This window comes from Pleurodeles waltl, chromosome 7 (assembly GCF_031143425.1).
Source record: "Pleurodeles waltl isolate 20211129_DDA chromosome 7, aPleWal1.hap1.20221129, whole genome shotgun sequence".
Classification (NCBI taxonomy): domain Eukaryota; kingdom Metazoa; phylum Chordata; class Amphibia; order Caudata; family Salamandridae; genus Pleurodeles; species Pleurodeles waltl.
This window is the reverse complement of record NC_090446.1, coordinates 41,789,280-41,815,555: the sequence shown is the minus strand read 5'-3', so window position 1 is coordinate 41,815,555 and position 26,276 is coordinate 41,789,280.

Below are 26,276 nucleotides of genomic sequence, written 5' to 3'. Positions count from 1 at the left end.
CACTTGATAGACTTGAGAGACTGTGGCTTTGCACTCCCCAGGACCCAGCAGTGGGCAGTGAACACACTTGAGAGACTTGAGAGACTGTGGCTTTGCACTCCCCAGGACCAAGCAGTGGGCAGTGAACCCACTTGAGAGACTGTGGCTTTGCACTCCCCAGGACCAAGCAGTGGGCATGGAGCCCCCTCGAGGAGCAGTGGTGTCGTCCCATCATCCGGCTGAGGTGCCCCCCTCCCCTTCCCCCTGAGGTGCCTGTGTTTTTTCAACCTGATGCCACTGCAGTGTTCTCTTCGTTTTGAGGCAGGTGTCATGTGTGGACTTCGCCCATGCTTTTTGGGACCACTGGTCCACGGACATTTAATGGGACAGTGTACGGACTTGTGTTCTTGCTGTAAATATGTGTATATACTGATGATTTTAAGTTGTCTTGGCCTATCTGATTGTTCGATTATTACACTCGTTAAACTCATTTCATTTGGTCCTTGCGTTCTTCCAGGGGGCGAAGGGGTGTATCTGTGATGTTATTGGATGTGTGTGTGTGTTGTTGTGGGTGGGGGGATGCGTGTCACTCTCTTTTCCCTATGTTCTAGGTGCAGTAATCACCGTCGTCACCGTATGTCGAGAGAGACCGTCCCGCTCATATTGTCCTCTAAGAGAAGAGATAGCACAAGAGTGACAACACAAGAAAGTACAAACAGACTTTTGCATGAACATCTGACATCTGTTTATACCAGGGGACAAGGTACTTCAGTGGTAGATATTTGAAATGACCTGATTAAGCTGGAACTCCCCATCCTCACAGAGGCACAGTGAGATAGGTTAGAAGAAGACCTCCAGTTGGAGGAACTCAAGGAAGCTGTTGGGGGAATGGCGCCTCAAAAAGGCCCAGGCCCTGACGATTGGCCGGTCGAGTATCACCAGGCCTATGGTGCCCAGTTGTTACCAAAATTACATGTAACCCTTCAAGAATCTGAGAGATTGGGCATGTTACCTGCTTCAATGCGTGAGGCTCACATTATCATGCTCCATAAGCCCAATAGGGACAAAGAGGACCCCGGTGCATGTGCACACTGAGATATTGGCAAAGGTACTCGGCATTAGACTAAAAAAGGGTTCTTCTACATTTGGTACACAATGACCAGTGTAATTTGATCCTGGGCAGAGGTACATTTCTGAATTTGCTGCGGTTGGCACATGTGCTGCACTCGACGGCAGATACTGCAATTCAGGCAGTGGTGGCAGTGCTCAATATTGAAAAAGCTTGTGATACCATCGGGTGGGAGTACTTGTGGACAGTTGTTGGGGAAATGGGGGTGGGCCCGACTATCTCTCATGAGTTAGTCTCCTATACATACGCTTGGTTGTGCAAGTTTGGAAGGGCGTGGTGATCTCAGACACCTTTGCTATAGAGAGGGGACTAGACAGGGTTGTCCGCTATCCCCTCACTTGTTTACGCTCTCTATGGAACCCTTGGTGAAAAAGCTGCAGAGGGACATGGTGGAGTGGGGGATCTGAGTGGGAGGGGCTACACACATTGTCTCCTTATATGCAAATAATGTAGAATCCTGAGTGCTCATTTCCCAAACTCTTGGACAAACTAAAATTATTTGGTGAATTGTCAGGCCTGCATATTACCCAGAGCAGAACACTACTCTACCCGATTGATAATTTGGTGGGTCAGGCCAAAGAAGATCTACCCCAGACACCGCTTACTTGGAAATGTGACCATTTTCGCCACTTGGGCATGCAAATAGCTCACTCAGATCTAGATGACTATAACCGAAATATGGGAGCTACTTTACAGAATCTACAGAGTTTTGGAAAAAAAAAACATTCTCTTTTATGGGTAGAGTAGCCTTGTGCAGAATGATTCTTCTCCCCTGCTGTTTTTATGTCCTACAGAACGCCCTACATCTTACTCCTGGAGTCACTTTTAAAGAAATTGACCAACTCCTAGTCTCTCTGATATAGGGAGGGAGGCGGAGTACAGTTAAGCTTGTGGTGCTAAAATTGGACTGTGAGCTGGGGAGACTGGGTGTTCCTTATCTGCAGTACTATTATTATGTTGCAATACTACAATATGCTGTATAGCGGTGTACAGATGAAATGACTGCTGAAAAGGAACTCCTTGGTGACTGGACAGGGGTGTCCGATCTTCCCGGAATCTTGAGGAGGGGACAGGGAGTCCCAGATATGGCTCCGTACCTGGTCTGCCAGGTAGCAGAGGTCTGGAAGCGCACGGTCACCATTGTACTCAGACATGCCCCATGCGTTACGCTGCTGCACTTGCAATGGTTACAGGGCTTGAGATAGGCGCAAAAGGTCATTGACCTAACAATGTGGTATGAGGGGGGCTGTCTGACAGCAGGAGACTTATACAACCGGGGTACATTCCTTACATTTGAGGAGGGGTGTGACTTTATTTCGCTTACCCCCGGGTCAGTACTTACAATACGCTAAGATTTCCCATATAGTTAGGGGAATATGGACAATCTTCTCTGAAGAACCGGAAGAATCACGCACTATGCGGACCCTCCTAGATCCCGGGGTTACTAGAGGTTTGACATCTTGGATTTACAAAGCCCTCAAAGCAGACTGCAGAGTAGATGTGACAGTGGTGCGACGCAGGTGGGAGCTGAAGGTTGAACCCCCACTCAGCGATGCGGAGTGGAAGAGGGCCATTGCACAAGTTTTAATTTAACCCAATTCCATTACCTACACCACACCTACCTCACACCCCAGAGACTGCATATAATTTCATCGGTTGCCAACATTGTGAGCATGCACCAACCACTTTTATTCATATGACCTAGAACTGCCCTCAGCTGAGTGAGTTCTGGGCCACTATCATTGACGATCTGTAGGAAGTCACAGCAGTAGGCATTGACCTATGACCTAAATTAGGAATCCTTCCCCTACCTTGACAGGGGAAAATATGGTATTGCTTTGCGTTGCTGGGGTTAGTGTTTGCCAAACGCTGCATTGCGATACACTGAACTCACACAAAACCCCGCTTTTTGCAGAAATGGAAGGCTCACCTCAGGGAACAGGGGATTGCAGAAGAAAGACAACTGTGGGTGGTCCGTACTGATGAAAATGCCAAGCGAGACATAGAAACGTGGGGTGACATGTGGGAGGGAGCGAAAACAACAAGTGATGGACGGAATGCTGAACATTGTCAAACACTCACCCCCAGTCATAGTTCTGGGTTTAATCCATCGTTCTTTTGCTTACCATGCCACCACAGTTTGGACCCAGCCATATGCAAATCAGTCTTGACCCTGTTCCTCATGGGAACAGTCCAGCCCGAACTGCCAAGCCAGGTCCTCACTGGACCGGAAACAAGCATCCTGGGACCGGTTTCGGGGTTTCACCCCTCATCAGCCAGGCTAGCTTGAATCCAGTGGCATGGGAAGCACGGGACCCACATCTGGGCATACCCTTCCCACTTAGGGCGACAAAGCGAAAACAACAAGTGATGGACGGAATGCTGAACATTGTCAAACACTCACCCCCAGTCATAGATCTGGGTTTAATCCATTGTTCTTTTGTTTACCATGCCACCCCAGTTTGGACCCAGCCATATGCAAATCAGTCTTGACCCTGTTCCTCATGGGAACAGTCCAGCCCGAACTGCCAAGCCAGGTCCTCACTGGACCGGAAACAAGCATCCTGGGACCGGTTTCGGGGTTTCACCCCTCATCAGCCAGGCTAGCTTGAATCCAGTGGCATGGGAAGCACAGGACCCACGTCTGGGCATACCCTTCCCACTTAGGGCGACAAAGCGAAAACAACAAGTGATGGACGGAATGCTGAACATTGTCAAACACTCACTCCCAGTCATAGATCTGACATGTGGGAGGCCTTGGAGGCTCAGAGCTCCTAGAAATCCACACAGACCTCTGGGAAGCCAGGTTGGGATGAGGTGAGGTCTCAGGATAGGACGGAAGAGTCAGCAGATCAGGTGGACAGTTAGAGGACAGACGTGGGGTGGGGGGTTGTCTTCTTCCTTCCCTTACTTGAACCTCTCCCCCAGCACACATGGCATAGACGTAAGACAAACCCAGACATGAGTGATACACAGCATCGCCTAAAAGAGTGACACAAGATTACCTCGATCTGCATTACCATGCCAAAACTCAACTTCAGAGATACTGCTACTAGGGACGTTCGCACTGTTAGACCCATGACCTGACTAAAATAGATATCTGGATCAGCCATAGTTACAGTTGACAAAGTTATGCTGTTATATTTATTTTAATTTTAAACAATACTTTTGCTACCACAAATGGTTGGGCGTTCTCAAGATAGTCATGACAGAGGATGTTGAAGTATGAGGCAGCCCTTAGTATGACACTTATTCATAAAACACCATGGTACTGTGATTCAAATCGAGATCTAGGTGGGTGGGATTTGATGTGGTGGAATGTGAGGCACTTTACATAATGCATACAATGCAGCCCTCCTAACAGATGCTAAATAGATATATGTAATCTATGACTTTTACTTACGTAATGATTTGATGAGATGTTGAACTGTATTGCCAGTACTGTGGAAATGCTAATAAAAACAAGATAAAAAAATATGACCACATCACAAGGTTTCAATAGTGTTTCATATTTCCAGTGCTTAAATGCTTTTCTTATGGCAAGCAAGGATTAAAAATCATGACAATAACTTTTAGACATTGGAGTTAATACTGCCTAGTAGGGTCAATTAATCAGTTCCTACTGTTGTAATATATTTCTTTGGGCTGTGGGAGAAGAGATTAAAGTATTATTATTGTTACAGTTCTGTTTCTTGCCTATCATTGTTTCATTGTTGCATTCTAATGTTCTCTGATTCCATCAGCACACATGTGCTGATTTCTATTTCCTAGATGCTTTTGAAGAGTATCAGTAGTGAGAAACTAGTTCTTTTGAATTGTTTGACCAGGATCAGAATTTTCCTGATGAAATTGCCTTTTGTATGCTAAATGGAAATACTATTATTCTTGAAAAACAGGTTCTTTCACTAGTCAATGGTTCTCCTTTATTAAAAACAGTTTTTATGGAGTGTTACCCAAAACTCACCTTCAAACTCTCCTCTGAATCTATTCCTCTCACACACTCTTTCTCCCTCTTTCCTGATTCTTCTGCTCCCTCCATTATTTTATGATGGAGTTGCCAAATTGTTTTTAACTGGTACCCTTCTTCCCTAATTTAGCTCCATTAATTGTGACTTCCTATTCCTGGCCCTCATTCATTCTCAACTCTTCCTTACCCTTGTCTCTGGATAGAATGAATGAAATAAGGAAGAACTACGGAATGTGGGAGGAGTTGATGGAAATGAAGAAGAACCAAAAGATGGAAGGGAAGAAAGAAATAAAGTTAGACGTAACGTAAAAATGAAAGTATAATATAAAAAAATAAAAAAGGGGAAGAAAGAAGCATGAACATGGGAAGGGAAGGAAAGAAAGAATGGAAGAAGGATGGAAAGAAGGAAAGTAGGATGGAAAGTAGGGAAAATATAAAAGAATATAATCTTTAAGGTAAGAAATATGAAATAAGAAAAGCAAGCAAGATAAAAGAGAGGAGGAAAAGAGCAGAAGGAAGGAACAAAGGAAAAATAACTGAACAAAAGTATGCAAGAAGATAAGAAAGAAAGAAAGAAAGAAAGAAAGAAAGAAAGAAAGAAAGAAAGAAAGAAAGAAAGAAAGAAAAAAAGAAAGAAGGAAAGAATACTGGAGAAAAAGGAAGAAAAATAACATGGGATTAAGAAAGGAAAGTAAAAAAGAGGGAATGGAAAAAGAATGAAAAAGAGAAAGATCAAAAGAAAGAGAAGGTAGATAAAAGTACAACCTTTAAATGGTAAGAGTATCAATTTGGAATGGTCGCCTTAGCATATCCAGTTGGAGTTTTAAGATGTTACCTGTCATTTCTGATAAAAGGCTTACCTTAAGCAGGCATGTGTATGTGGGCTGTTTACTACCAGTCACAGAGTGATCCACAGATAGATTTGTGTGGCATGTATGTTCACCAGTGGTATACACATGGAAGTGCTTCTCCATGTGATTTAAAGAAGAAAAGATGTTTGGCCTAGCATTGGAGATGATGGTAAAGAAGGCTTTTTTCTGAATTGTGCATATGCCTATTTGTACCAAGCATGGTAACATTTCTGCTATTTCCAGTAATTTCCTAATATGCATTGGCATCTATGATGAATTGCGAATGAATGATGTTGTGTATATCTGTAGTGACAGAAGAGGGATTAGGATTCTTCTCTATAATCTTTGTGGCAAAGAAGGCATTACAGGGTATCAAGCTCATGCTGAATTTGACAAAGTTCAACACGTTGAACCACTAATGCCCTCAAGGTATAGCAGGTAATTTCACTGCTAAAACCGAGGGAACATTCTATCACCTTTCGATTGAAAGAACATACACTATTGCATTCAGCTACATCAGACTTGTTGTTTGCAGATAATATGATCCAATTTCCATTCTGACCTTTTGCTTCACGATGGAACCTTAATTAGTTACAAAGTTGCTTGTCCCATCACTAGGGTTTTTACACTACAAGGGGGTCATTGTCTACACTTATATTGATGATTGTTTAGTTCAGACGCCTTAAGTCTGGCAATCATAAGATTTAACTGGAGAGAGTGGGGAGTCCTAGAGTGTCATGATTTCCTCCTGAAGTACCAGATGGTGCAACTTCTACCACCTTTGGGCCTAGAGTGGATTCGAGGTCATGTTCATCATGAATATTGCCTGTGTCTGCCTCAGGTTTATGCATCAGCAGCAGGTTAAGAATGGGCTATCTACTCTGTTTCAATGTCAGGTGATGTGAGCAAGAATACTGCTATGGTTGCTCGGAAAAGTTTTACTGCAACAAGCCATTTAAGCTGTGGTTGTTGATCCACAGTTATCCCACAGGAGGACAACGCATGGAAACTTTGAGCTGGAGGTACTATTATGATTTGCATTCTTAAGTGGGGTAAATATTGTAATCTCAGTTACCTTGTTCACCACAATTATTAAGAGTGGTCATGAGGAAGAGGAGTGTAGATGTAAAGCACATTACTTAAGGACAAACATTTTGTTCAACATATCTCACATTTCTTAATTCTTAACATATATAACTGTGGTAATAGGCTATTTTTCAAAACTGGCAATTGTCCATATTAGAGCTGGCCATTTATTCATTTATATTTGGCTTTACTACATGGTACTTGGAATATATTCTGTTGCTAATATGCCATTTTGTATGTCATCTGCCTGCACCTAAAAAAGGCTAAAAAACAAAAAGTGCAAAATTATCTGTTAGAGGAATTTAGAGCAGTACCTGAAGCCTGCACACCTCTTGTTCTAGCTGGCTACCAGAAACCAATCATAATGGACCTATGACGTGCCTTTATTTTGATTTCCTGCTTGGTTTCAGATTACTCTTCTAGGTGCAGGGCCTCATGATAAGAGCCCTTCTGGTCACTCATGTGTGACAGCTAAACATTCCCACACAGGATCACAACAAATACAGTCCATGCCTTCCGTCCAAAAATGCAATCTAGCGACACAAAATTACCATGAAAAGCGCTATAAACTGTGCTCCCCATGTGCTATCTTGCAAAGTTCAACCATTTGAAAAAGGGATGTGCCATTTGTTTGTAGTTTGGGAGAGACCACTTTGAGTGACGCTTAACAGTATCACAGAATCGAAGTGACTGGAAGTCAAGTGATATTTTGTGATGATCACACATATCATCAAACTTTTAAGGCATTTTTTTCTCTGAAAATCTACTGGAACTACAGCACAATCTCTTAGCTGACAATCACATATTTCACCCTAATAAAAATCGACCCTCATGTCTCGGGGCTTGCGTAGCGTGCGGATTGTAAATAGTGCAATTTGTGTAGAACATTATAGCTAATTGTTTCTAAGACACAAACTTATACATTGTGTTTTGCTGTGTACAGCGCACATAACACGCCCGCCAATAATAAACATTTTAAAAAGGTAGACATTGATACCGCATCCAGTCTTTATAAATTACCTGTAGTTGGACACGCCGGAGGTCGGTGAACCTTTTAACCGAGTTGGGTTCTCCTTATCCAAGAATAGTCGGATCACTCAAATCAATAATCAATAACCATTGTAATCAGTATCCAATACTTAATCAATAGATCAAGCGACACATTTGAAATCAATAACAATTAGTATTTTGACACACCATGACCTTTCAGTCATGAATAACCACACCAGTTTATTTGTAGTTAATACATTTATTTCTCTATATTAACAAAGCTAGCATGATATAAGTGAATCTCAAAATCAAATGATATATGTATACGAACATTACTAGCTGTCCATAGCGGCGGAAGAAACGCAGTCTATGCAAAATCTGAATTATAATACACTTGGTTATAGCAATGCAAATCACTAAAATAAGTAACTGAATTTGACTAATTGCATACATCGGTCAGCATAACAAGATTTCAATTTAGCATGGTGCATCAGATGAATACCTCGACTAGCCTCTAATTAGCATTGGCATGTGGGGCTTCATGCAAAACGAATTTAGTCAACACAAATTTAGAAAACTTCTAGCTTGGGCCCTATCCAAATAAGCAGTTGGTACCTAGGAAGGAAAACACAATGCATAATACAATTATCCTTTCATATTTACCAAATACAATCAGCATACAAGGAAAAGTCTTTGTCCTTCAGGTATCGGTTCGATCATCATGGGGCAGATTTCAAAGGGGGTCAAAGTTTAGGGCAAGTTTCCTTGCGGCAGCAAGGAGAATGGGGCAAGAGTTACTGCATGGGCAATACGGGGCAAAGTTAAAGTCTCTAGGGTGAGAATTCTTTAAAGTCTCTTTCTCTGCGACAGAGAAAAGAGATCAAGAGGTAGCTCTAAAATGGCTTCTTGAATCTTGCTTCAAAATGGCATCATAGAAAATGGCTGACTTCTCTTTGTCCGGTGAGTTTAAGTAAGAAACATTCCAAATTCTTCAGGGTCTTCCAGGGTTCATATGGTGGCTTCAAATTGACCAATGAATAGTGTCTTTCTCCTAGTACTCATTTATGCATACATTGTCCTTGGAGCCTTGGAACACAAGTTGCAACAAAGTTTGCCAATTATTTCGGTATCAGTGCTTTTATTTTCTGCACCTGCAGGAGCTGACCTTGAATCAAAAGGGATGAAACCATCCTAGCATGAAACCTTGAGATAAGTGTATTAGTCATCTCTACTGGAAAAATACAGCATTATAATAAAATAGTATGTCCTTGTTAAAGCAAGTGAAAACCACGCAGTTAAATTTGAGACCAGGCAACTAGGCCAAAGCCTCTGCTAAATTTAAGCTAAGCATAAAACAGTTTCAACAAGAAGATCATAGAATACATTTGCAATTATGACGGATTACTACATTTGCTGATTCTTCATGAATAATTTAAGCTCTTTTATAATGATGGCGAACTACCCTGTGGGCACAATTTCCCACGTACATTATTTTCTTTGCTGAAATCACACTACCTTATACGATTTTGATTAAATGACATATGAATATTTGCGAGACCTTCTTTTCTGCGTCATCAATCCCTCCTCTGATGACTAATTATGTCATCACATCAAATCTTCCCACAAATTTTATTCAATTAAAATTCTGTTTTAGTAATTTCGCACTTCAGTCAATTCCCTCTTTCTTTTGGTTCCTTTTGCTTTTTCTCTGTATATTTCTACCATTATGTTTTGTTCTTTCTCTTCTCATTTCCTTTTGTTTATTGTTTTCAATATTTTAATAGCTTTCCATATTCCCCAAATACCCAATAAGCAAATTAATATTATTAATATTCCTTTTACTATTTTCAGTAATAGTCCGTTCAAAATGTTGCTGAGCCAATTTCCCACAGAAGCAAATCCTTTTCCAACCTTCTCCCATACTCCTGGTTCTTTCAATTCTTTCAAATCTGTACTCTTGTTAGTTAAATTTGTAAGCATTTTTCTAATTTGCCCACTGATGTCTGGAACATAAGAACAACAGTGACATGCTCCAAGCATTTTGCAAACGCCGCCATCCTTTGCTAAAAGAATGTCTAAAGCAAGCCGATTTTGAAGAGTCATAGCTCTTTCTGCAGCAAGTTCAGCATCCATCAGGATTATAGCTCCTGAGAATTTTGTTAACATGTTATCCACGACAGTAGACAACTTTAGTATTTTAATTGAATTCAATATGACTCCTACTGAAGGAATCATTGCTCCAAATATATCTCCTACCTCGCGAGAAGCTGTCTCCCTTTTCTGAACATGATGTGACTCAGACAGCTTTGGAAGCTTCTTCAAGTCATATAGTTGATAAATCTTTGGGAATACTATTCCCAAATAACACCTCCCATACCATCCCTTTGGAAGACAATAATAGGCATTGAGTCCACAGATATAATATACCCCTGGAATAACTGGATCTAGGCCATTTAACATGAACGTCCATTTAGCTTGAAACAAAAACGTATGTTTACATTCACTCGTTCCCACAAAGATTGTGTCGTAATATGACTTAGGTCTATATACACAAAGCCTCCCTACGTGTATTGCATCTAAAGCTAGTTTCCCTTGTGTCTTTATTGCGGCAAAAGCATACTTATCTACAGATGTCCTCTTGTGTAATTCACTTTCTAATTTGTCCTTCCCCTGCTTCCTCCTATCATCAGTGTGATCTAAAAAACTTTTCTCCATCGGTGAAAGCAAGCATGTAAGGTTTTCTCTATGGGCGTGAGCTGTGTGAAAGGGTGACAATGGTTCAAAGAAACCCCTCATTAATTTTATATAATAATCTCTTTCTACTTTACCCAGATACTCAATTATGGGGATATATGCAAATACAACATCATGACTGGAATAAAAGTAGTGAATATACTCCTGGCCATAAAATCTGGTCATCAATAAACTACATGAAATGCCATACGTAAGAGGCATGCTATGATATGTTACTCCTTCCTTTACTGAGGTAGGTATTTGTGTGCACACATAACAATCTTTCGCATCCATTGTCTCAACATACTCATTCAGCAAGCGATAGAAAATGTTGGAAGAGAGCTCTTTCTTATCGTGTAAGTATTTCTCGTCTTGTTCGAGTTTCTGCAAAGGTGTTAATTCAGTAGTAGGTTTAGAAGTAGAAGCATCATTCGCGTCTCTCTCATTCTTTCCACGCATTCCAAGAACTATTGCTGTAATTATTAGTACACATGCAGTTATTAGGCCTACACACATGTATTTACAAGACTTCATTTTATGTCCCTTTGTAGTGTAGCCTCTCATGATCTATATAGAATCAGAAAGTTGAAGACACTTTATCAAGTCAAGTTTGCAGATATATACAAAGCTGAACGAGTTCAATGTCCACACAGTTTTCTTTAGCAGCTTAGTCTCTTATCGGTTAGCAGCTTTGTCTCAAGATCGGTTTCAAAGTCAATCAAGTTAACAATGTCTTATCCGGTTAAAAGTCAATCAGGTTGTCAATGTCTTATTCGATAATGTTCATGGAATTTTCATTTCTTAAGTGCCAAAGTCACGTTCTGCTTCCTCGTTCTCAAGACTGAGAGATAGGAATTCGGCTGACCAATCGTTAGCGGCTATGTATGCCCACTCAGGGCCAGAATATCTTCTGCTCGGTATTCTTTTCCTCTTCAATTTTGCATCACCTTTTGATTCTCTCTTGATGACGCCCTGTTCTTTTGCTGTGTCCTTTTCTTCACTTGGTGATGTTATTGCGACAGACACTTCTTTTCTTTTCTCCTTCAACTTTGGCTCTTCACCTTCTTTTAATATTTCTTTAGTCTTTGATCCCACTGGCGATATGCTTTGTCTTCTTTTCCCTCTGTTTTCACCTGACGGACCTACAACCGGTTCTGGAAGATGATTCACTCTGTCCTGCCTCCTTTTCTTCCCCTAGGAGTTCAATCAGTTTTCCTTTTCTTTTCCTGTATCGTCTGCTTCTGGGAAAGCCCTCCTCTGATCAGGCTCTCCTGCTTCTTCACCTGTTGCAAGCTATTTGTCACCTTCAGTATCTTTGTCACTTTCTGATATTTCTCCTCCGACCTCCTCAATTGGGTCAGCTGCTTCTTCTTCAGAAAATATTTCTCCTTCCTCTATTTCTGCATGTTCGCCTCCAGGTTCTCTTTGTCTTGTCTCGGTACCTGGTACTTCCTTGCCAGTTGCTGGTAATTTCAGCCCTTCGACTTCCTCTTCTGTGGGGCACGTCCCTCTTTTCGTGTGACTGGTGTGAATCCAGTTGGGAACTCCAACATACTTCACAGCGGTGGTAGTTGTCAGAATCACTTGGAAAGGTCCTTTCCAACGGGGTTCCAGACACGACTTCCTCACTTGTTTCTTTATCACGACCCAGTCACCTGCTTTCAGGGCGTGTCCTGGACCTTGGATCGGTGGCAAGGTGGTTGCCTCCACCTGGTGAGAAAAAGAGCGGACCACATCAGCTAGACCTTTGCAGTAGTCCAACACCATATCATCGGTAATATTTACAAGTGCTTTTGCAGGGACGGCTGGAAGTCTCATGGCTCTGCCCATGAGGATTTCATGCGGTGACAGTCCAGTCTTTCTATCAGGTGTGACATAAACACCAAAGGCAATGCGTCAGGCCATTTCAGGTTTGTGGATGCGCATATTTTCGCCATCCTCGATTTCAATGTGCCATTCATTTGCTCCACTAGTCCTGATGCTTCAGGGCGGTAGCTACAATGCAACTTTTGCTCAATGTTCAGCGCAGCACACAACAATTTGATTACTTCGTTATTGAAGTGACTTCCCCTATCTGATTCTAAAGAGATCGGGAATCCAAAACGTGGTATGAGTTCTCTCAGGAGTAGCTTTGCAACTGTGAGACTGTCATTTCTGCGTGTAGGGTATGCTTCAATCCAGTGATTAAAAATACACACAATCACCAACACATACTTCAGGCCTGCATGCATAGGCATCTCAGTGAAATCCATTTGCATCCTGCTGAATGGCCCACCTGCTCTTCCAATGTGGCTCAAATTTACTACTGTTCCCTTCCCTGCGTTCATTTGTTGGCAAATGACGCAACAATAGCAAACTGCTTCAGCAACTTGACAGAATTTGGGAATAAACCAATCAATTTTTAATAGCCTAATCATGGCATCCCTTCCAAGATGGGCTTGTCCATGATACAATCTGGCTAGCGGCGTTAAAAGACTGTCTGGCAGAACCAACCTCCCTTCACTTGAAACCCACAAATCATCTGGTTTCTTTATGCATTATAGTTTGCTCCATGAGAGTTTCTCATCCTTATTGACATTATTTTGTAGGAATTTCAATTCTTCAATTGTATCTACAACTTTTAAAGCAAAGGCTTCATTTGGTTCAAGTTCTGGCTCATTTATCAGGTTCCATTAGTCTCTGAGTAATATACAGTTCAATGCGAAAAACCTTGCGACTTGATCTGCATATCCATTTCCCAAAGAAACAAAGTCTTGTGATTTCGAGTGTGCACTGCATTTTACCACTGGCACTTTCCCTGGTAACTGGATGGCATGTAACAGTTCTCTTATTCTTTCACCATTTTTCACTGGTGATCCTGAAGAGGTCATAAATCCTCTCTGCGACCACAATTGTCCAAAATCATGCACTATTCCAAATCCGTACTGACTGTCAGTGTCAATGGTGACTTTCATTAATGCGGATAGTTGGCAAGCTCTGGTAAGGGCTACTAGTTCCGCTACCTGTGCAGAATAAACTCCCTGAAGCCAAGATGCTTCCAGAACACCTGTTATTGTACATACAACATATCCTGCTTTCAATATTCCTAGTGCATCTCTTAAACATGAACCATCAACAAAAATAATTTTATCATTTTCTTCCAATGGGGTGTCTTTGATATCAGGTCTTTGCTTTGTACAAAATTCAGTCACCTGAAGACAGTCGTGCTCGATGTCTTCATCGTTCTCAATTTCGACATTTTCACTGGGAAACAAAGTTGTTGGATTCAACGTAGTGCACCTTTTCAGCTGCACATTGGGTGACCCCAAAATGATTGTCTCATACCTTGTAAGCCTAGCACCGGTCATGTGCTGTGTTTGGGAACGTGTCAAAAGTATTTCGACTGAGTGAGGGACCATAACTGTTAAAGGATGTCCCATCACAATTCCTTCACTCTGATTTAGGCTTATACCAACTGCTGCTACAGCACGCAAGCATCCCGGTAAGGCTGCTGCGACTGGATCCAAAGTAGCTGAAAAATATGCTATTGGTCTGTTTACGCCACCATGGGCTTGAGTCAAGACAGACAAGGAACATGCATCACGTTCATGACAAAACAATGTAAAAGGCTTTGTGTAATCAGGCATACCTAAAGCTGGAGCTCTGCACATGCATTCCTTTAATTCAACAAAAGCATCCATTTCATCTCTTTTCAACACTATTTCATCCAGCGCTTCTTTCTGGGTCAGTTTCAACAAAGGTTTGGCTAGAACCGAGAAATTGGGAATCCATTGGCGACAGTAGCTCACCATTCCCAAAAACTTCCTCACCTCTCTTTTAGTCTTTGGTGGACTCATATGAAGTATACTTGTTATTCTCTCTTTCATAATTCTTCTCGACCCTTTCTCTATTTGGTGACCCAAATATTTCACTTTCTTCTGACAGAACTGTAATTTTGAAGGAGACACTTTGGGGGTCATTACGACCCTGGCGGTTTCCTGCCATTTTAGCCCCGGCGATGATAATCCGCCAGGGCAGCGCTGCAAGCAGCGCTGCCCTGGGATTATGACTCCCCTACCGCCAGCCTGTTTCTGGCTGTTTGCACCGCCAGGGAGAGGCTTGCGGTAAGGGGAGTCCTGGGGCCCCTGGGGCCCCTGCACTGCCCATGCCACTGGCATGGGCAGTGCAGGGGCCCCCTAACAGGGCCGCATGCAGCTTTTCACTGTCTGCATAGCAGACAGTGAAAAGCGCGACAGGTGCAACTGCTCCTATGTTGCGGCCGCATCCCCGCTGGGCCGGCGGGCGTAAACTAGGTTTGCGCCCGCCGGCCCAGCGGGGATGTTGTCATGGGCACCGTGGGAGTGCGGCCGCATTGGCGGTTACCGCCGCCCGCCAATGTTGTAATGACCCTCTTTGTGTCCATTCCTTCCCAAGTGGTTCAATAGGGCAACAGTGTCAACCGTACAGTCATTCTCTGTCTTGGATGCGATTAGTAAATCGTCAATATACTGTACCAAGGTTGATTCAAATGGTAATTCCAATGATTCCAATTCTTTCTTTAGGATCTGATTGAATATTGATGTTGACTCTGAAAACCCTCGAGGAATTCAACACTAACTGTAGACTCTGTCTAGGAATTTGAAGCAAAAGAGAAATTGGCTGTCCTCATGAAGAGGCACAGAAAAGAATGCTTGTGACAAGTCGATGACTGAAAACCACTCTGCATCACAGGGAATTTGAAACATTATCACAGCTGGATTTGGTACCAGGGGACAACATTTGACTATTATGTCATTTATTTTTCTCAAATCCTGAACAATTCGGACCTTTCCACTTGGTTTTATTAATCCCATGATTTGTGAATTACATGGACTACTAAGTACTTCTTTCAGTAATCCCTGTTTTACAAACTCATCAATGAGTTGGGCGACTTTTATGAGAGTGTCTTGTGACATATGGTACTGTGGTGTCTGAGGAAAATTTGCATTGGGTTTTACAGTCACTTTCACTGGTTCTGCTCCTTTAACCAAGCCTACTTATTCCCCTGTCATGTCCCACACTTCCTTTCCAACTGTTTCCTGTAATTCTGTAGGAATATCTGCTTCAGTGAGCATTGGATAAAGAGTAATCAGGGAATACTCTTCATCAACAGTTTCCACTTCGTCTCCTCCTAAACGGTCCTCTTCTTCCTCATCACTGTTTGCCTGTATTTTAATTCCATCGTTTGAGCACATAATCGAACATCCCAACTTGCACAGCAAATCTCTCCCTAACAGGGATATTGGACTCGAGTCACACACCACAAACTTATGCGACCCTTGATAGTTACCAATCCTGACTTGCACTGGATCTGTGATTGGGTTTGTCAGGTACCTATTTGCTACTCCCAATACTTGAACTGTTCTACCCGAAAGTGGCAAATTTGGTACTTCGATACTTCTGACTGTAGAGCGTGTAGCTCCTGTGTCAACCAAGAATAAAACGCTGTGACCCATAACTCTTCCTTCCACATACAGTCCCTTTTGATCAACTTCCAAAGATGCTGCAAGCATACAACTTCCCTCCTCACCTGAACTTTCACTCTCCCATACATTGTTTATTCCATTCTCACTGTGTAATGGGAATTGTTGTACTGTGTCATTTTGATTCATTCCTTGACCCGTGACCTGTTGAGGAAGCAGTACTTGTTGCTGATTCATTGGTGCTAAGGGTATTTGCATTTGCTGATTAGGTACCATGGGAAACTGCTGTTGCATTGGCTGCAACTGGGCCATTTGTACACGGGGCATTTGCACCTGCTGTGGTTGTATGGGTTGTAAACCCTGCATCTGATTCACATTATTTTGAAAATTTTGATTTGGACCCCTCATTTTCGGTCCTCTCATATTCTGAAATGAATTGACACCATTGTTTTGCTGACCTACTCCTTCCTGCACCAACATTGGGCACTCCCGTTTCCAATGCCCCACGATTCCGCAAGTGTGACACGGCATCACCTTATTCATTGCCTGTATACCATTTGGAATCATAACAGTATTTAAATCAGGACCATTATTCACAAAACCTCCTCGGCCTCTGCCTCTCATCTGTGGCTGAAACATAGCATTTCCCTGCTGTTGCTGTTGCTGCTGCGGCAACTGTTGTTGAAAACCTTGCAAACTTTGCCGACCTGTCTGAGCTGCTCTAAGCTGCATCACCATCACCTTTTCTTTCAACCTTTTCTGCTTTGTCTCAATCTCATCACTGCAGTATTTTGCATAATTCAACACCTCATCGATCGACTTTGACTGCCAACAAATCAAATGCATTTTAATCATCTGGCTGATTTCGGGTCTCAATCCTTCCACAAATCTGAACACAAAATGGAGCATGTCCTTTGGCTCAATCGTTTCTGTACCACTGTAATTTTTAAACGCTTTCAACAATCTCTCATAGTATGCATGTATCGATTCTTTAACTTCTTGTGCTGTTCTGTCAATTCTCTGCCAATCCACATTTTTCGACGCAACCTTTGTTTTCAAATGCTCGATCACTTTATGGTACAAACTCATTACCGTAGGCGATGGTGCACCTGTCTCTCTATCTCTTTCTGGTTCACTTGTTGGCCAACCTACAGCCCTTTGACAATCTTCCCACAAATCTGCCGGAACCACGATTTCGAACAATGTATTTAGGTCTTCCCAAAGACATTTTGCAAGTTTCACAAATCTATCTGTTTGTTTATACCATTTGATCGGTTTCTCTCTTAATTTAGGGAAGTCATCCGTAAAAGATTCAATATCACACCTGTGCCATGGTACATGGACAGGTTTTCCCCCTGCCGTTTCTCTCATTGGTAACATGGTTATCAGGTCATCATTCTGTTGTACTTTCTCATTCCAGTCTCGGCTTCTTTCTTTCTTCTTGTCCTTTTTCTTAACCCACCTGCTCTCCCACTTATCTAGACATCTCCAAACCTGCGCGCTTTGCAGTATCTCTTTAAGATGTGTTGTCATTCCTGCAGATCTCATGTGTTCAAAATCTTTTGTCTCGAAGTCTAACCTGTAACTTCTGCTCAAGTGTTTGGTTTTACCCATGTCGATTTTGTTTCTGTCTGCAATTTCTTGTAACCTTTTATGTATGTTGCTTACTTCTCTTGTAATTCTGGGGCACATGTATCTCAGCTCTTCTTCTGTGTATGATTCTAACCTGTTCAGACCCATCGTTCCCTCTACTAGTTCATCTGCTTCCATGCCTAATCTTATTTTATTCAAATATTCCTCTCCCTTCCCGCTGGGGGTACTCTGTGGGGAGTTCAGGCTGTTCAACCATTGTGTTAACTGTTTCGCGTTCAGTCCCATTAGTGTAGCACTTACATCAACTGCTACTGATGGTTTCGGTAACGTTTCAGTTTTTGAAGTTAGCGGTACTATTAGTGGTGGACTTGACCTTACCACAGTTGACGGAGCACAAACGTGAATTGGACTAAATTCCAACAAAGACCCAGATCTATTTGGCAGTGTTCCTACCGGAGTTGTTTCTGGAGTATTTTCTATGCATCTCCTCCCTGTCTCATTTTGTGTCATTACCCCTTGGTCGCATATATTCGGCTTTGCCTGTATATACAATGGTACTGGCGGACCTACAGTGATAGGCAAGGATATTGCATCTGGATTCTGTCTGTTCCCCAAATTCTGTGGCATGTTAATTCCCACATTATGGTTCATCATTGGTGGCATGTCTAACTGGCTTTCTGCTATTTCAGTGTACCTCAGCACTTCTTGCATCTGCTTTTGAGGCATCAAAATTTGTGTTGATTCGGGTTGAATCAATATCGGTCTTTGGTAATTCTGTCCTCCCTGCGCCATAAAACTAGAAGTCATTTCCAAATTGTGCTCACCATAATAGCGCCTTTGAACCTGCGGCTGATAATCATTGACAGGTTTCAATTCAGGCATGTCAGGATATATTCTCTGAACGTGTGGTATTTCTGGTATAAAAGGCAAGTCGGGACTACTCTGCCTCTGCGGTATTCTCAAATTCGGTGTTACAGTACCCTGTACTGGTTCTGGGGGGGCAGTACTAGTGCTTGGGCCATTTTCGCTTTCCACATATGGTGGCGGGCGGTCAATTAGCAGTTGCATAATAAACTCCTCATCATCTGACTCGTCTGACCTTTTTGAATTCCTGTTGTTTTCTCTATCTCCGGACTGACTCCTGTTTGTTTTATAGGTAGCTTTCCTTCCTTCCGTCTCTGCTTCGTCAGTAATTGCTGGAAACAATTTAATTCCCTGCAATACGTCTGATCTCCAAACCTTTTGAGTAGTATCCTATCTAGCATCCGCTAGTGTCTTTTCTACTTTTCTCACTCTTGTCTCAAATTTCTTTTGTTGTTGCCTTCTAGCTATTAGCTCCCAAATTGCTAATGCTTCAAATTGTGCTGGTCTTGGAGGTACTTTCATGTCGTATAGTGCGAATCTTAGATTCTCCAAAACTCTTAAATTAAACGACCCATGGATAGGGAATGCTACACATCCATGCTTTTTTGTTAATTTGCACTATTGCTTCAGCCAAAGACATGGTGCGACACCCTTTTCTTCAATCACGATGTAAGCTGGTGTACCCTCAGGCGGTGTTTCTTCTCCTACGTTTGCTTTAATATATACATCTCCCCTTAAGGCACTCTTAAATTTCTTAAAAAATGTAATCTTTCCGTCTTTTATTTTCTTTAAAAAATTTGTAATAAATAAGTGACTTTAATTCCCGGAATACTCTTCGCTTGCCTTTCCCCACCAATTGCGCTTCATGGACTGTGTCCAATCCGTGCGCGACCCTTCTCACCAACCAACCTATCCCAGCGCGGCTCCTAGTGACGTCACACCCACACACTGCAGCTGACAAAGTCTTGCGGCTTGTCCTCCTTCATTCAGCTTCGCTCAAAACTAATTTCTGCAATATGTTACGAGCACTAACCAAAAAGGAAGAAAACAAATCTGTTGGTTTACTACAGGAAGGGTAATACAATCGCTTCAGAAACCTTAGGGATTTTTAACTAGCCTCTGCAGTTATTCCATCTTTCTCGGTTTCCCACTTTCGCAAGCAAAATTTGACCCGCAAATTTTACTCTCAACTGATCAATGAACTATTCTAGCGCGCCTTAGAATTCGTCAAATCTCAAAGTCAAAATTTTTCTTTCATTCCTCAATATTCATACTGACTCGTTGACCACGCCCGATCAACCTATTTAAACCGAACAGATTACAACATCAATCAAGTGTCTCATACACTTTTCAACATACTCCGGAGTCTCTTGACCTCGCAGGGCCCGTCTCAACATCAACAACCACGTGGACAATTTTTCCTGCACAAAGCGCTACACACACATGTGAAGTTCGACGACTTCCCTACTCTCACACTTTGGAGTGTCACTCATCTAAAATTTCAATTGGGGTTTAAAACCCCCTAAAATCCACACAAACTTCACAATTCATCTGCGGCATAAGCTATGCAAGCGCAAAACCCCTAACTTCACTCATACCGTCACTAGAAATGTCGAAAACATTCTCACACCTCCATTTCCTCCATTCGCAAGCTCCGAGATTCCGGGAAAGTCATTGGGAATTTAGGGCATCATCATCTCTCCAACTTGTTTTATCAAAGAAAATTTTAACTTGACTCCGCCTATTTTCCGGATGGGGTCCCAAAGGGCCAAACCATCAATCTCTGCTACCATCTACTGATAGCGCGTCCAGTCTTTATAAATTACCTGTACTTGGACACGCCGGAGGTCGGTGAACCTTTTAACCGAGTTGGGTTCTCCTCATCCAAGAATAGTCGGATCACTCAAATCAATAATCAATAACCATTGTAATCAGTATCCAATACTTAATCAATAGATCAAGCGACACATTTGAAATCAATAACAATCAGTATTTTGACACACCATGACCTTTTAGTCATGAATAACCACACCAGTTTATTTGAAGTTAATGAATTTATTTCTCTATATTAACAAAGCTAGCATGATATAAGTGAATCTCAAAATCAAATGATATATGTATACGAACATTACTAGCTGTCCATAGCGGCGGAAGAAACGCAGTCTACGCAAAATCTGAATTATAATACACTCAGTTATAGCAATGCAAATCACTAATATAAGTAACTGAATTTGACTAATTGCATGCATCGGTCAGCTAACAAGATTTCAATTTAGCATGGTGCATCAGATGAATACCTCGACTAGCCTCTAATTAGCATTGGCATGTGGGGCTTCATGCAAAACGAATTTAGTCAACACAAATTTAGAAAACTTCTAGCTTGGGCCCTATCAAAATAAGCAGTTGGTACCTAGGAAGGAAAACACAATGCATAATACAATTATCCTTTCATATTTACCAAATACAATCAGCATACAAGGAAAAGTCTTCGTCCTTCAGGTATCAGTTCGATCAGCATGGGGCAGATTTCAAAGGGGGGGCAAAGTTTAGGGCAAGTTTCCTTGCGGCAAGAGTTACTGCATGGGCAATACGGGGCAAAGTTAAAGTTAAAGTCTCTAGGGTGAGAATTCTTTAAAGTCTCTTTCTCTGCGACAGAGAAAAGGCATCAAGAGGTAGCTCTAAAATGGGTTCTTGAATCTTGCTTCAAAATGGCATCGTAGAAAATGGCTGACTTCTCTTTGTCCGGTGAGTTTAAGTAAGAAACATTCCAAATTCTTCAGGGTCTTCCATTGGAGGGTTCATAAGGTGGCTTCAAATTGACCAATGAATAGTGTCTTTCTCCTAGTACTCATTTATGCATACATTGTCCTTGGAGCCTTGGAACACAAGTTGCAACAAAGTTTGCCAATTATTTCGGTATCAGTGCTTTTATTGTCTGCACCTGCAGGAGCTGACCTTGCATCAAAAGGGATGAAACCATCCTAGCACGAAACCTTGGGATAAGTGTATTAGTCATCTCTACTGGAAAAATACAGCATTATAATAAAATAGTATGTCCTTGTTAAAGCAAGTGAAAACCACGCAGTTAAATTTGAGACCAGGCAACTAGTCCAAAGCCTCTGCTAAATTTAATCTAAGCATAAAACTGTTTCAACAAGAAGATCATAGAATACATTTGCAATTATGACGGATTACTACATTTGCTTATTCTTCATGATTAATTTAAGCTTGTTTATAATGATGGCGAACTACCCTGTGGGCACAATTTCCCACGTACATTATTTTCTTTGCTAAAATCACACTACCTTATACTATTTTGATTATATGACATAGGAATATTTGCGAAACCTTCTTTTCTGCGTCATCAACATCTAAGAGCGAGTTTGTGATACAGAGGAAAACAAAGGTCATTCTATCCTCACCTGCATCGCAAACATTTCCCATCATCTGCTCGTCGCAACATTTCCCGCCACAACAAGGGAGTAGCCAGAAAATTAAAATACCTTCCACATAGCGCCAAAGCTCTGATGACACCAAGCAAGAAAAGCCTGAACCTCCCTAGAAGAGCTTCTTTGTCTCTTCTACCCAAGCATCTACTCATGCTTTCTTTCTACTACTCAAACACTGATATGCACCATTTCAGCTTTACATTTTGTCATCCGTTATTTCTTTCATTCAGTCAACATTCAGTCTTTCACCATCCATCCATCCATCAATAATCCATCCTTTCACCCAACTTTCTTTCCACTGACTCATCCATCCATCCATGCTCTGACCAACCCATCCTTTCACCTACCCATCCATCCATCCATCCATCCATTCATTTACCCACATATCGAAATTCCTTTCAATCATTCATTCATGGAACAAAATGCCACCTCATCTCAGAAAACAACAAACTGTAAACTTTTGAAATCTTGGTTCTTTACATACCACTTTTAACTGTGGGCCTTTTCAGTAAGGATTGTTTCCAGTTTGTCTAGACTCCAGCACCAAGACACCCTTGGGTATTTGCACGCTGTAGAAATTCCATTCAGTCATTCATTCGGAACCTTTTGCAAACCCAACTATCCTTTTACCCCATCCTTTCTTATCTCATCCATCCATTATTTCACCCATACATCCTGTCATCCCTTCATCTATCCATCCTTTCATTTGCTCATCCATCCATCTATTCATCCAACCATTCTATCACCCACTCATCAACTCTTCCTTTCCCCTAGTCATGCAATTCATCCACTCGTCCATTCACTTTCCCTTTTCTATCAGCTCATCTTTTGGTTATTCTTAGTAGTTATTTATGATCTATTGTCTGCCAAGTTGCTGATAAAAAAGTGCCAATGTGCAGATAAAAAAGGTCCATACAGAAACTCACTCCTGCTGTAGCGGTGGTTCACTACACTACTGCACCACAGTATGATGGGGAAACATAGGCACAATGTAAGCATTAACAAAATGTAGACAATATGAGCGTTATAGAATAGTCATGTACCTTTTGCTAAACTTGTTTAGCAGCTCATAATCCACTGGGAAGAGCATAACACCTCACAAACTTTTTAATAAAAAAAAAAAACTCATTTAGGGCCAGATTTATCAAGGTCTTGAATCGCCCTTGTGTCACATAAGTTGACACAAGTGTAATGCAAGCCTTAAGTCAGATTTGCCAAGCCACACTAAGCTAACTTGTGTGGCCCTTTGTGCCTTGGTATATCTGGAATGACGCAAAGCAGCACAAATTGCTTCCTTGCGTTACCCTGCCCCAGGTAGGCATTACATAGGTGAAGCTGGAGTGTTCCCATGCATCCAGCCATGTAGTCTGATGCATTCCCAAATTTACGAGATAGGTAAACCTGGGAATGCGTCAAAATGTTATGCCTGTATAAAGGAGGCATAACAAGGACAAAGATGTTTATTTCTACTCCTTTTTACTTCTTTCCAAGTGTGCTGCATTATACAGCTGTAAATGTCAGTTGATAAAAACATATATTCTGCTGAGGTTGTAATAAGACATCTTTAGTCAGTTAATGCAGTAAAAAATTAGCCTGAAGTGCTTCTTATATTAAAAAAACACAAATTTTCAGCAAGTGCAGCATTTCTTTCTTTCTTAGACTTTTTATTTTAACCGTCCTGTTTCAAGCAGTGTTGAATGCACTGAAAATCCCCATCCATCTTTGTACTATTTTTTTAGGATCTATTTATGAAATATTTGTTTACTTTGAGAAACTTTTCATACACTTTAACAACTGTCACATAATCCCTGTAGCAATTTCATTGACAAACCACAGCACTTTAATCCAGCCTATGACACTTAAACATACATAACTATAGTGACTCTGAAGGTGGACCGAGTCCTACCAAACAAGCTTCAGTGCCATTGCTCTGACTTTCTATATATACTTCTAATAGGGTCACCCACAATTGGCACAAGATAACTTACATATCGGTACCAAGTATATGGTACTGCAGTTACCCATGGTCTATAGGTAAAAGTGCCCCTTGTGGACTCCAGCACTTATTGCGCCACCACAAGTGTGACAAAGCCAAGTATCACTCCTAATCTGACATGGCAGACTGGCAGAGCAGTTTTAAACTGGTAACTTGACTTTGCCATTTAAGGTAAATGGTAAAGTCCAAATCTCCCTTTCTAATATATCTATTAATAACCCCTAAGGAAGGCATAGTGAACCTTAAGGCTGAATGCTTTATATTAAAAAGTAGGACATATGTTCTATATGTCCTGATAGTAAAAACCCCACATTGTTGTTTTTTCTGTATGAAGACTTTTTGCCCCATTGTCGAGTACGTGCTAACTGTAAGAGCTTGACCACTCAACTGAAAGCCAGGTTTTCTGCAGGGGCGATGACTGTTCTTCCAGTCCTTCCAGGACACCTCTCAGCACTGCCGATGTAATACGCAGAGTCCTGGCAAGTGTCCCTAAAAGAGTCAGGGGATTGGATGAGAGAGAGAGAGAGAGAGAGACTGTACCTGCTACTCCTAGGCTATCAAACACAGGACTGTATCTGTGGTGCCCTGCTCGAGGAAAGGTTGCCCTGAGTCCCAGACATGACTCCAAAGCGGGTTTAGTCATTATTTTTCAGGAAATAGTTTTTTACATTATATTCATTGTTGATTAATTAAAACATGCAGTCATTTTTTCCACTTCAGAGTAAGTCAATCACACTTGTTTGTAGAAGTTTTACTTTATTGCTCACCTGACCATTGATCAAATTTTTTGAGCTCCCTAGATCTTGCATTGGCCTCTTCTTTACTCTATCTTCACAATATTAGGGAACTTCAGTTGTCATCTTGATGATTCCAATAACCAAGATGGTCAGAGCTTGATTTGTAATTTTGCTTTCTTAATGTGTGACAGCCCCTACTCATGTGGCTGGCTACACGCTCAATTTGATTTTTACCAATCATTCTCGATTGCTCTAAGGCATCTCGGAAGTTTAGGTATGGTCAGATCATCTCTTATTCTTTTTAATATATCAGTAGATCATTGAGGTTCTGAAACTACCACTATTTGTTATGGGAATATCACTATTCATAAATGGAGAAAGTTAACAGGTGACAATTTTATCAGACATTTAAATCAATCACCAGCTCTACTCTCTTTAATTGTATTGCTAATGGGTGTGATAATTTTCACTGACTCCCGCATAATAATTTTTATCCTAAGCCCAAATTTGCTGTTTTTCAACAGCTTTCTCTTCAGCAAACTAAACGTGCCTTATTACTTTGCAAATCTGGTTCCTCCTATTCTCCGGCTATCTTGAGGAAAGTTATGGAGGGCTTTAGTCCAGTGATTAATGGCATTTTCAATACCTCACTTTCCTGAGCGTTGGTGCCTGAGACATGGAAGTTGGCAGTGGTAATACTGTTATTGAAAAAGCCATCAGCGGACCCTAATGTTTTCTCTATTTTCAGGTCTATCAGCCTCCTCTCAGTCGCTAACAAGATATTGGAAAAACTAGTCAACAAACAATGTATGGCTTTTTTACAGGATGCCATGATTTTCCATGTCTAACAATCAAGTTCAGGCCCTGGCACTCCATGGAATATGTTCTTTTAGAAGTATCAGAAACTATAAAAGTAACACTAGATAAAGGTTTGCATGTGGTATTGATTCTCTTAGATTTGTCCACTGAATTTAATACAGTGTCCCATCTAGTACACCTTCAGCATCTGAGGGAGATTGCCATCTGTGACCAGGTTTGGGCCTGGTTTCAGTCCTTTCTTACTAGTAGGAGGTAGGAGGTATCTTTAGGCCAGTTCTCCTCAAAGGAAAAAAACCTTACTTTATAGGGTACTTTAGGGTTTATAGCTTAGCCCTACATCATTTACCACTTATGTATCCCCTCTTCTTTCACTGATTGACTCGTTCAGTATTTCTGCCACTTCTTACGCAGAAGATACCCAATTGATCTTAATAACCAAGAATTAGTTTGGCTTTGGATTTATTTTTAAGAACTTTCTTTCAAGTGTCATCAGTGAGGTAGATGGAGCACAATACTCTAAAGTGCAACACAGATACTTTAATTTGGTTCCAACAATTGTTTTTCACTCCTATTTGGTGGCTGCCCAATATTACCCCTCCTCCTTCAACTGATAAGGTGGCTTAAAACGTTAGTTTCAAATTT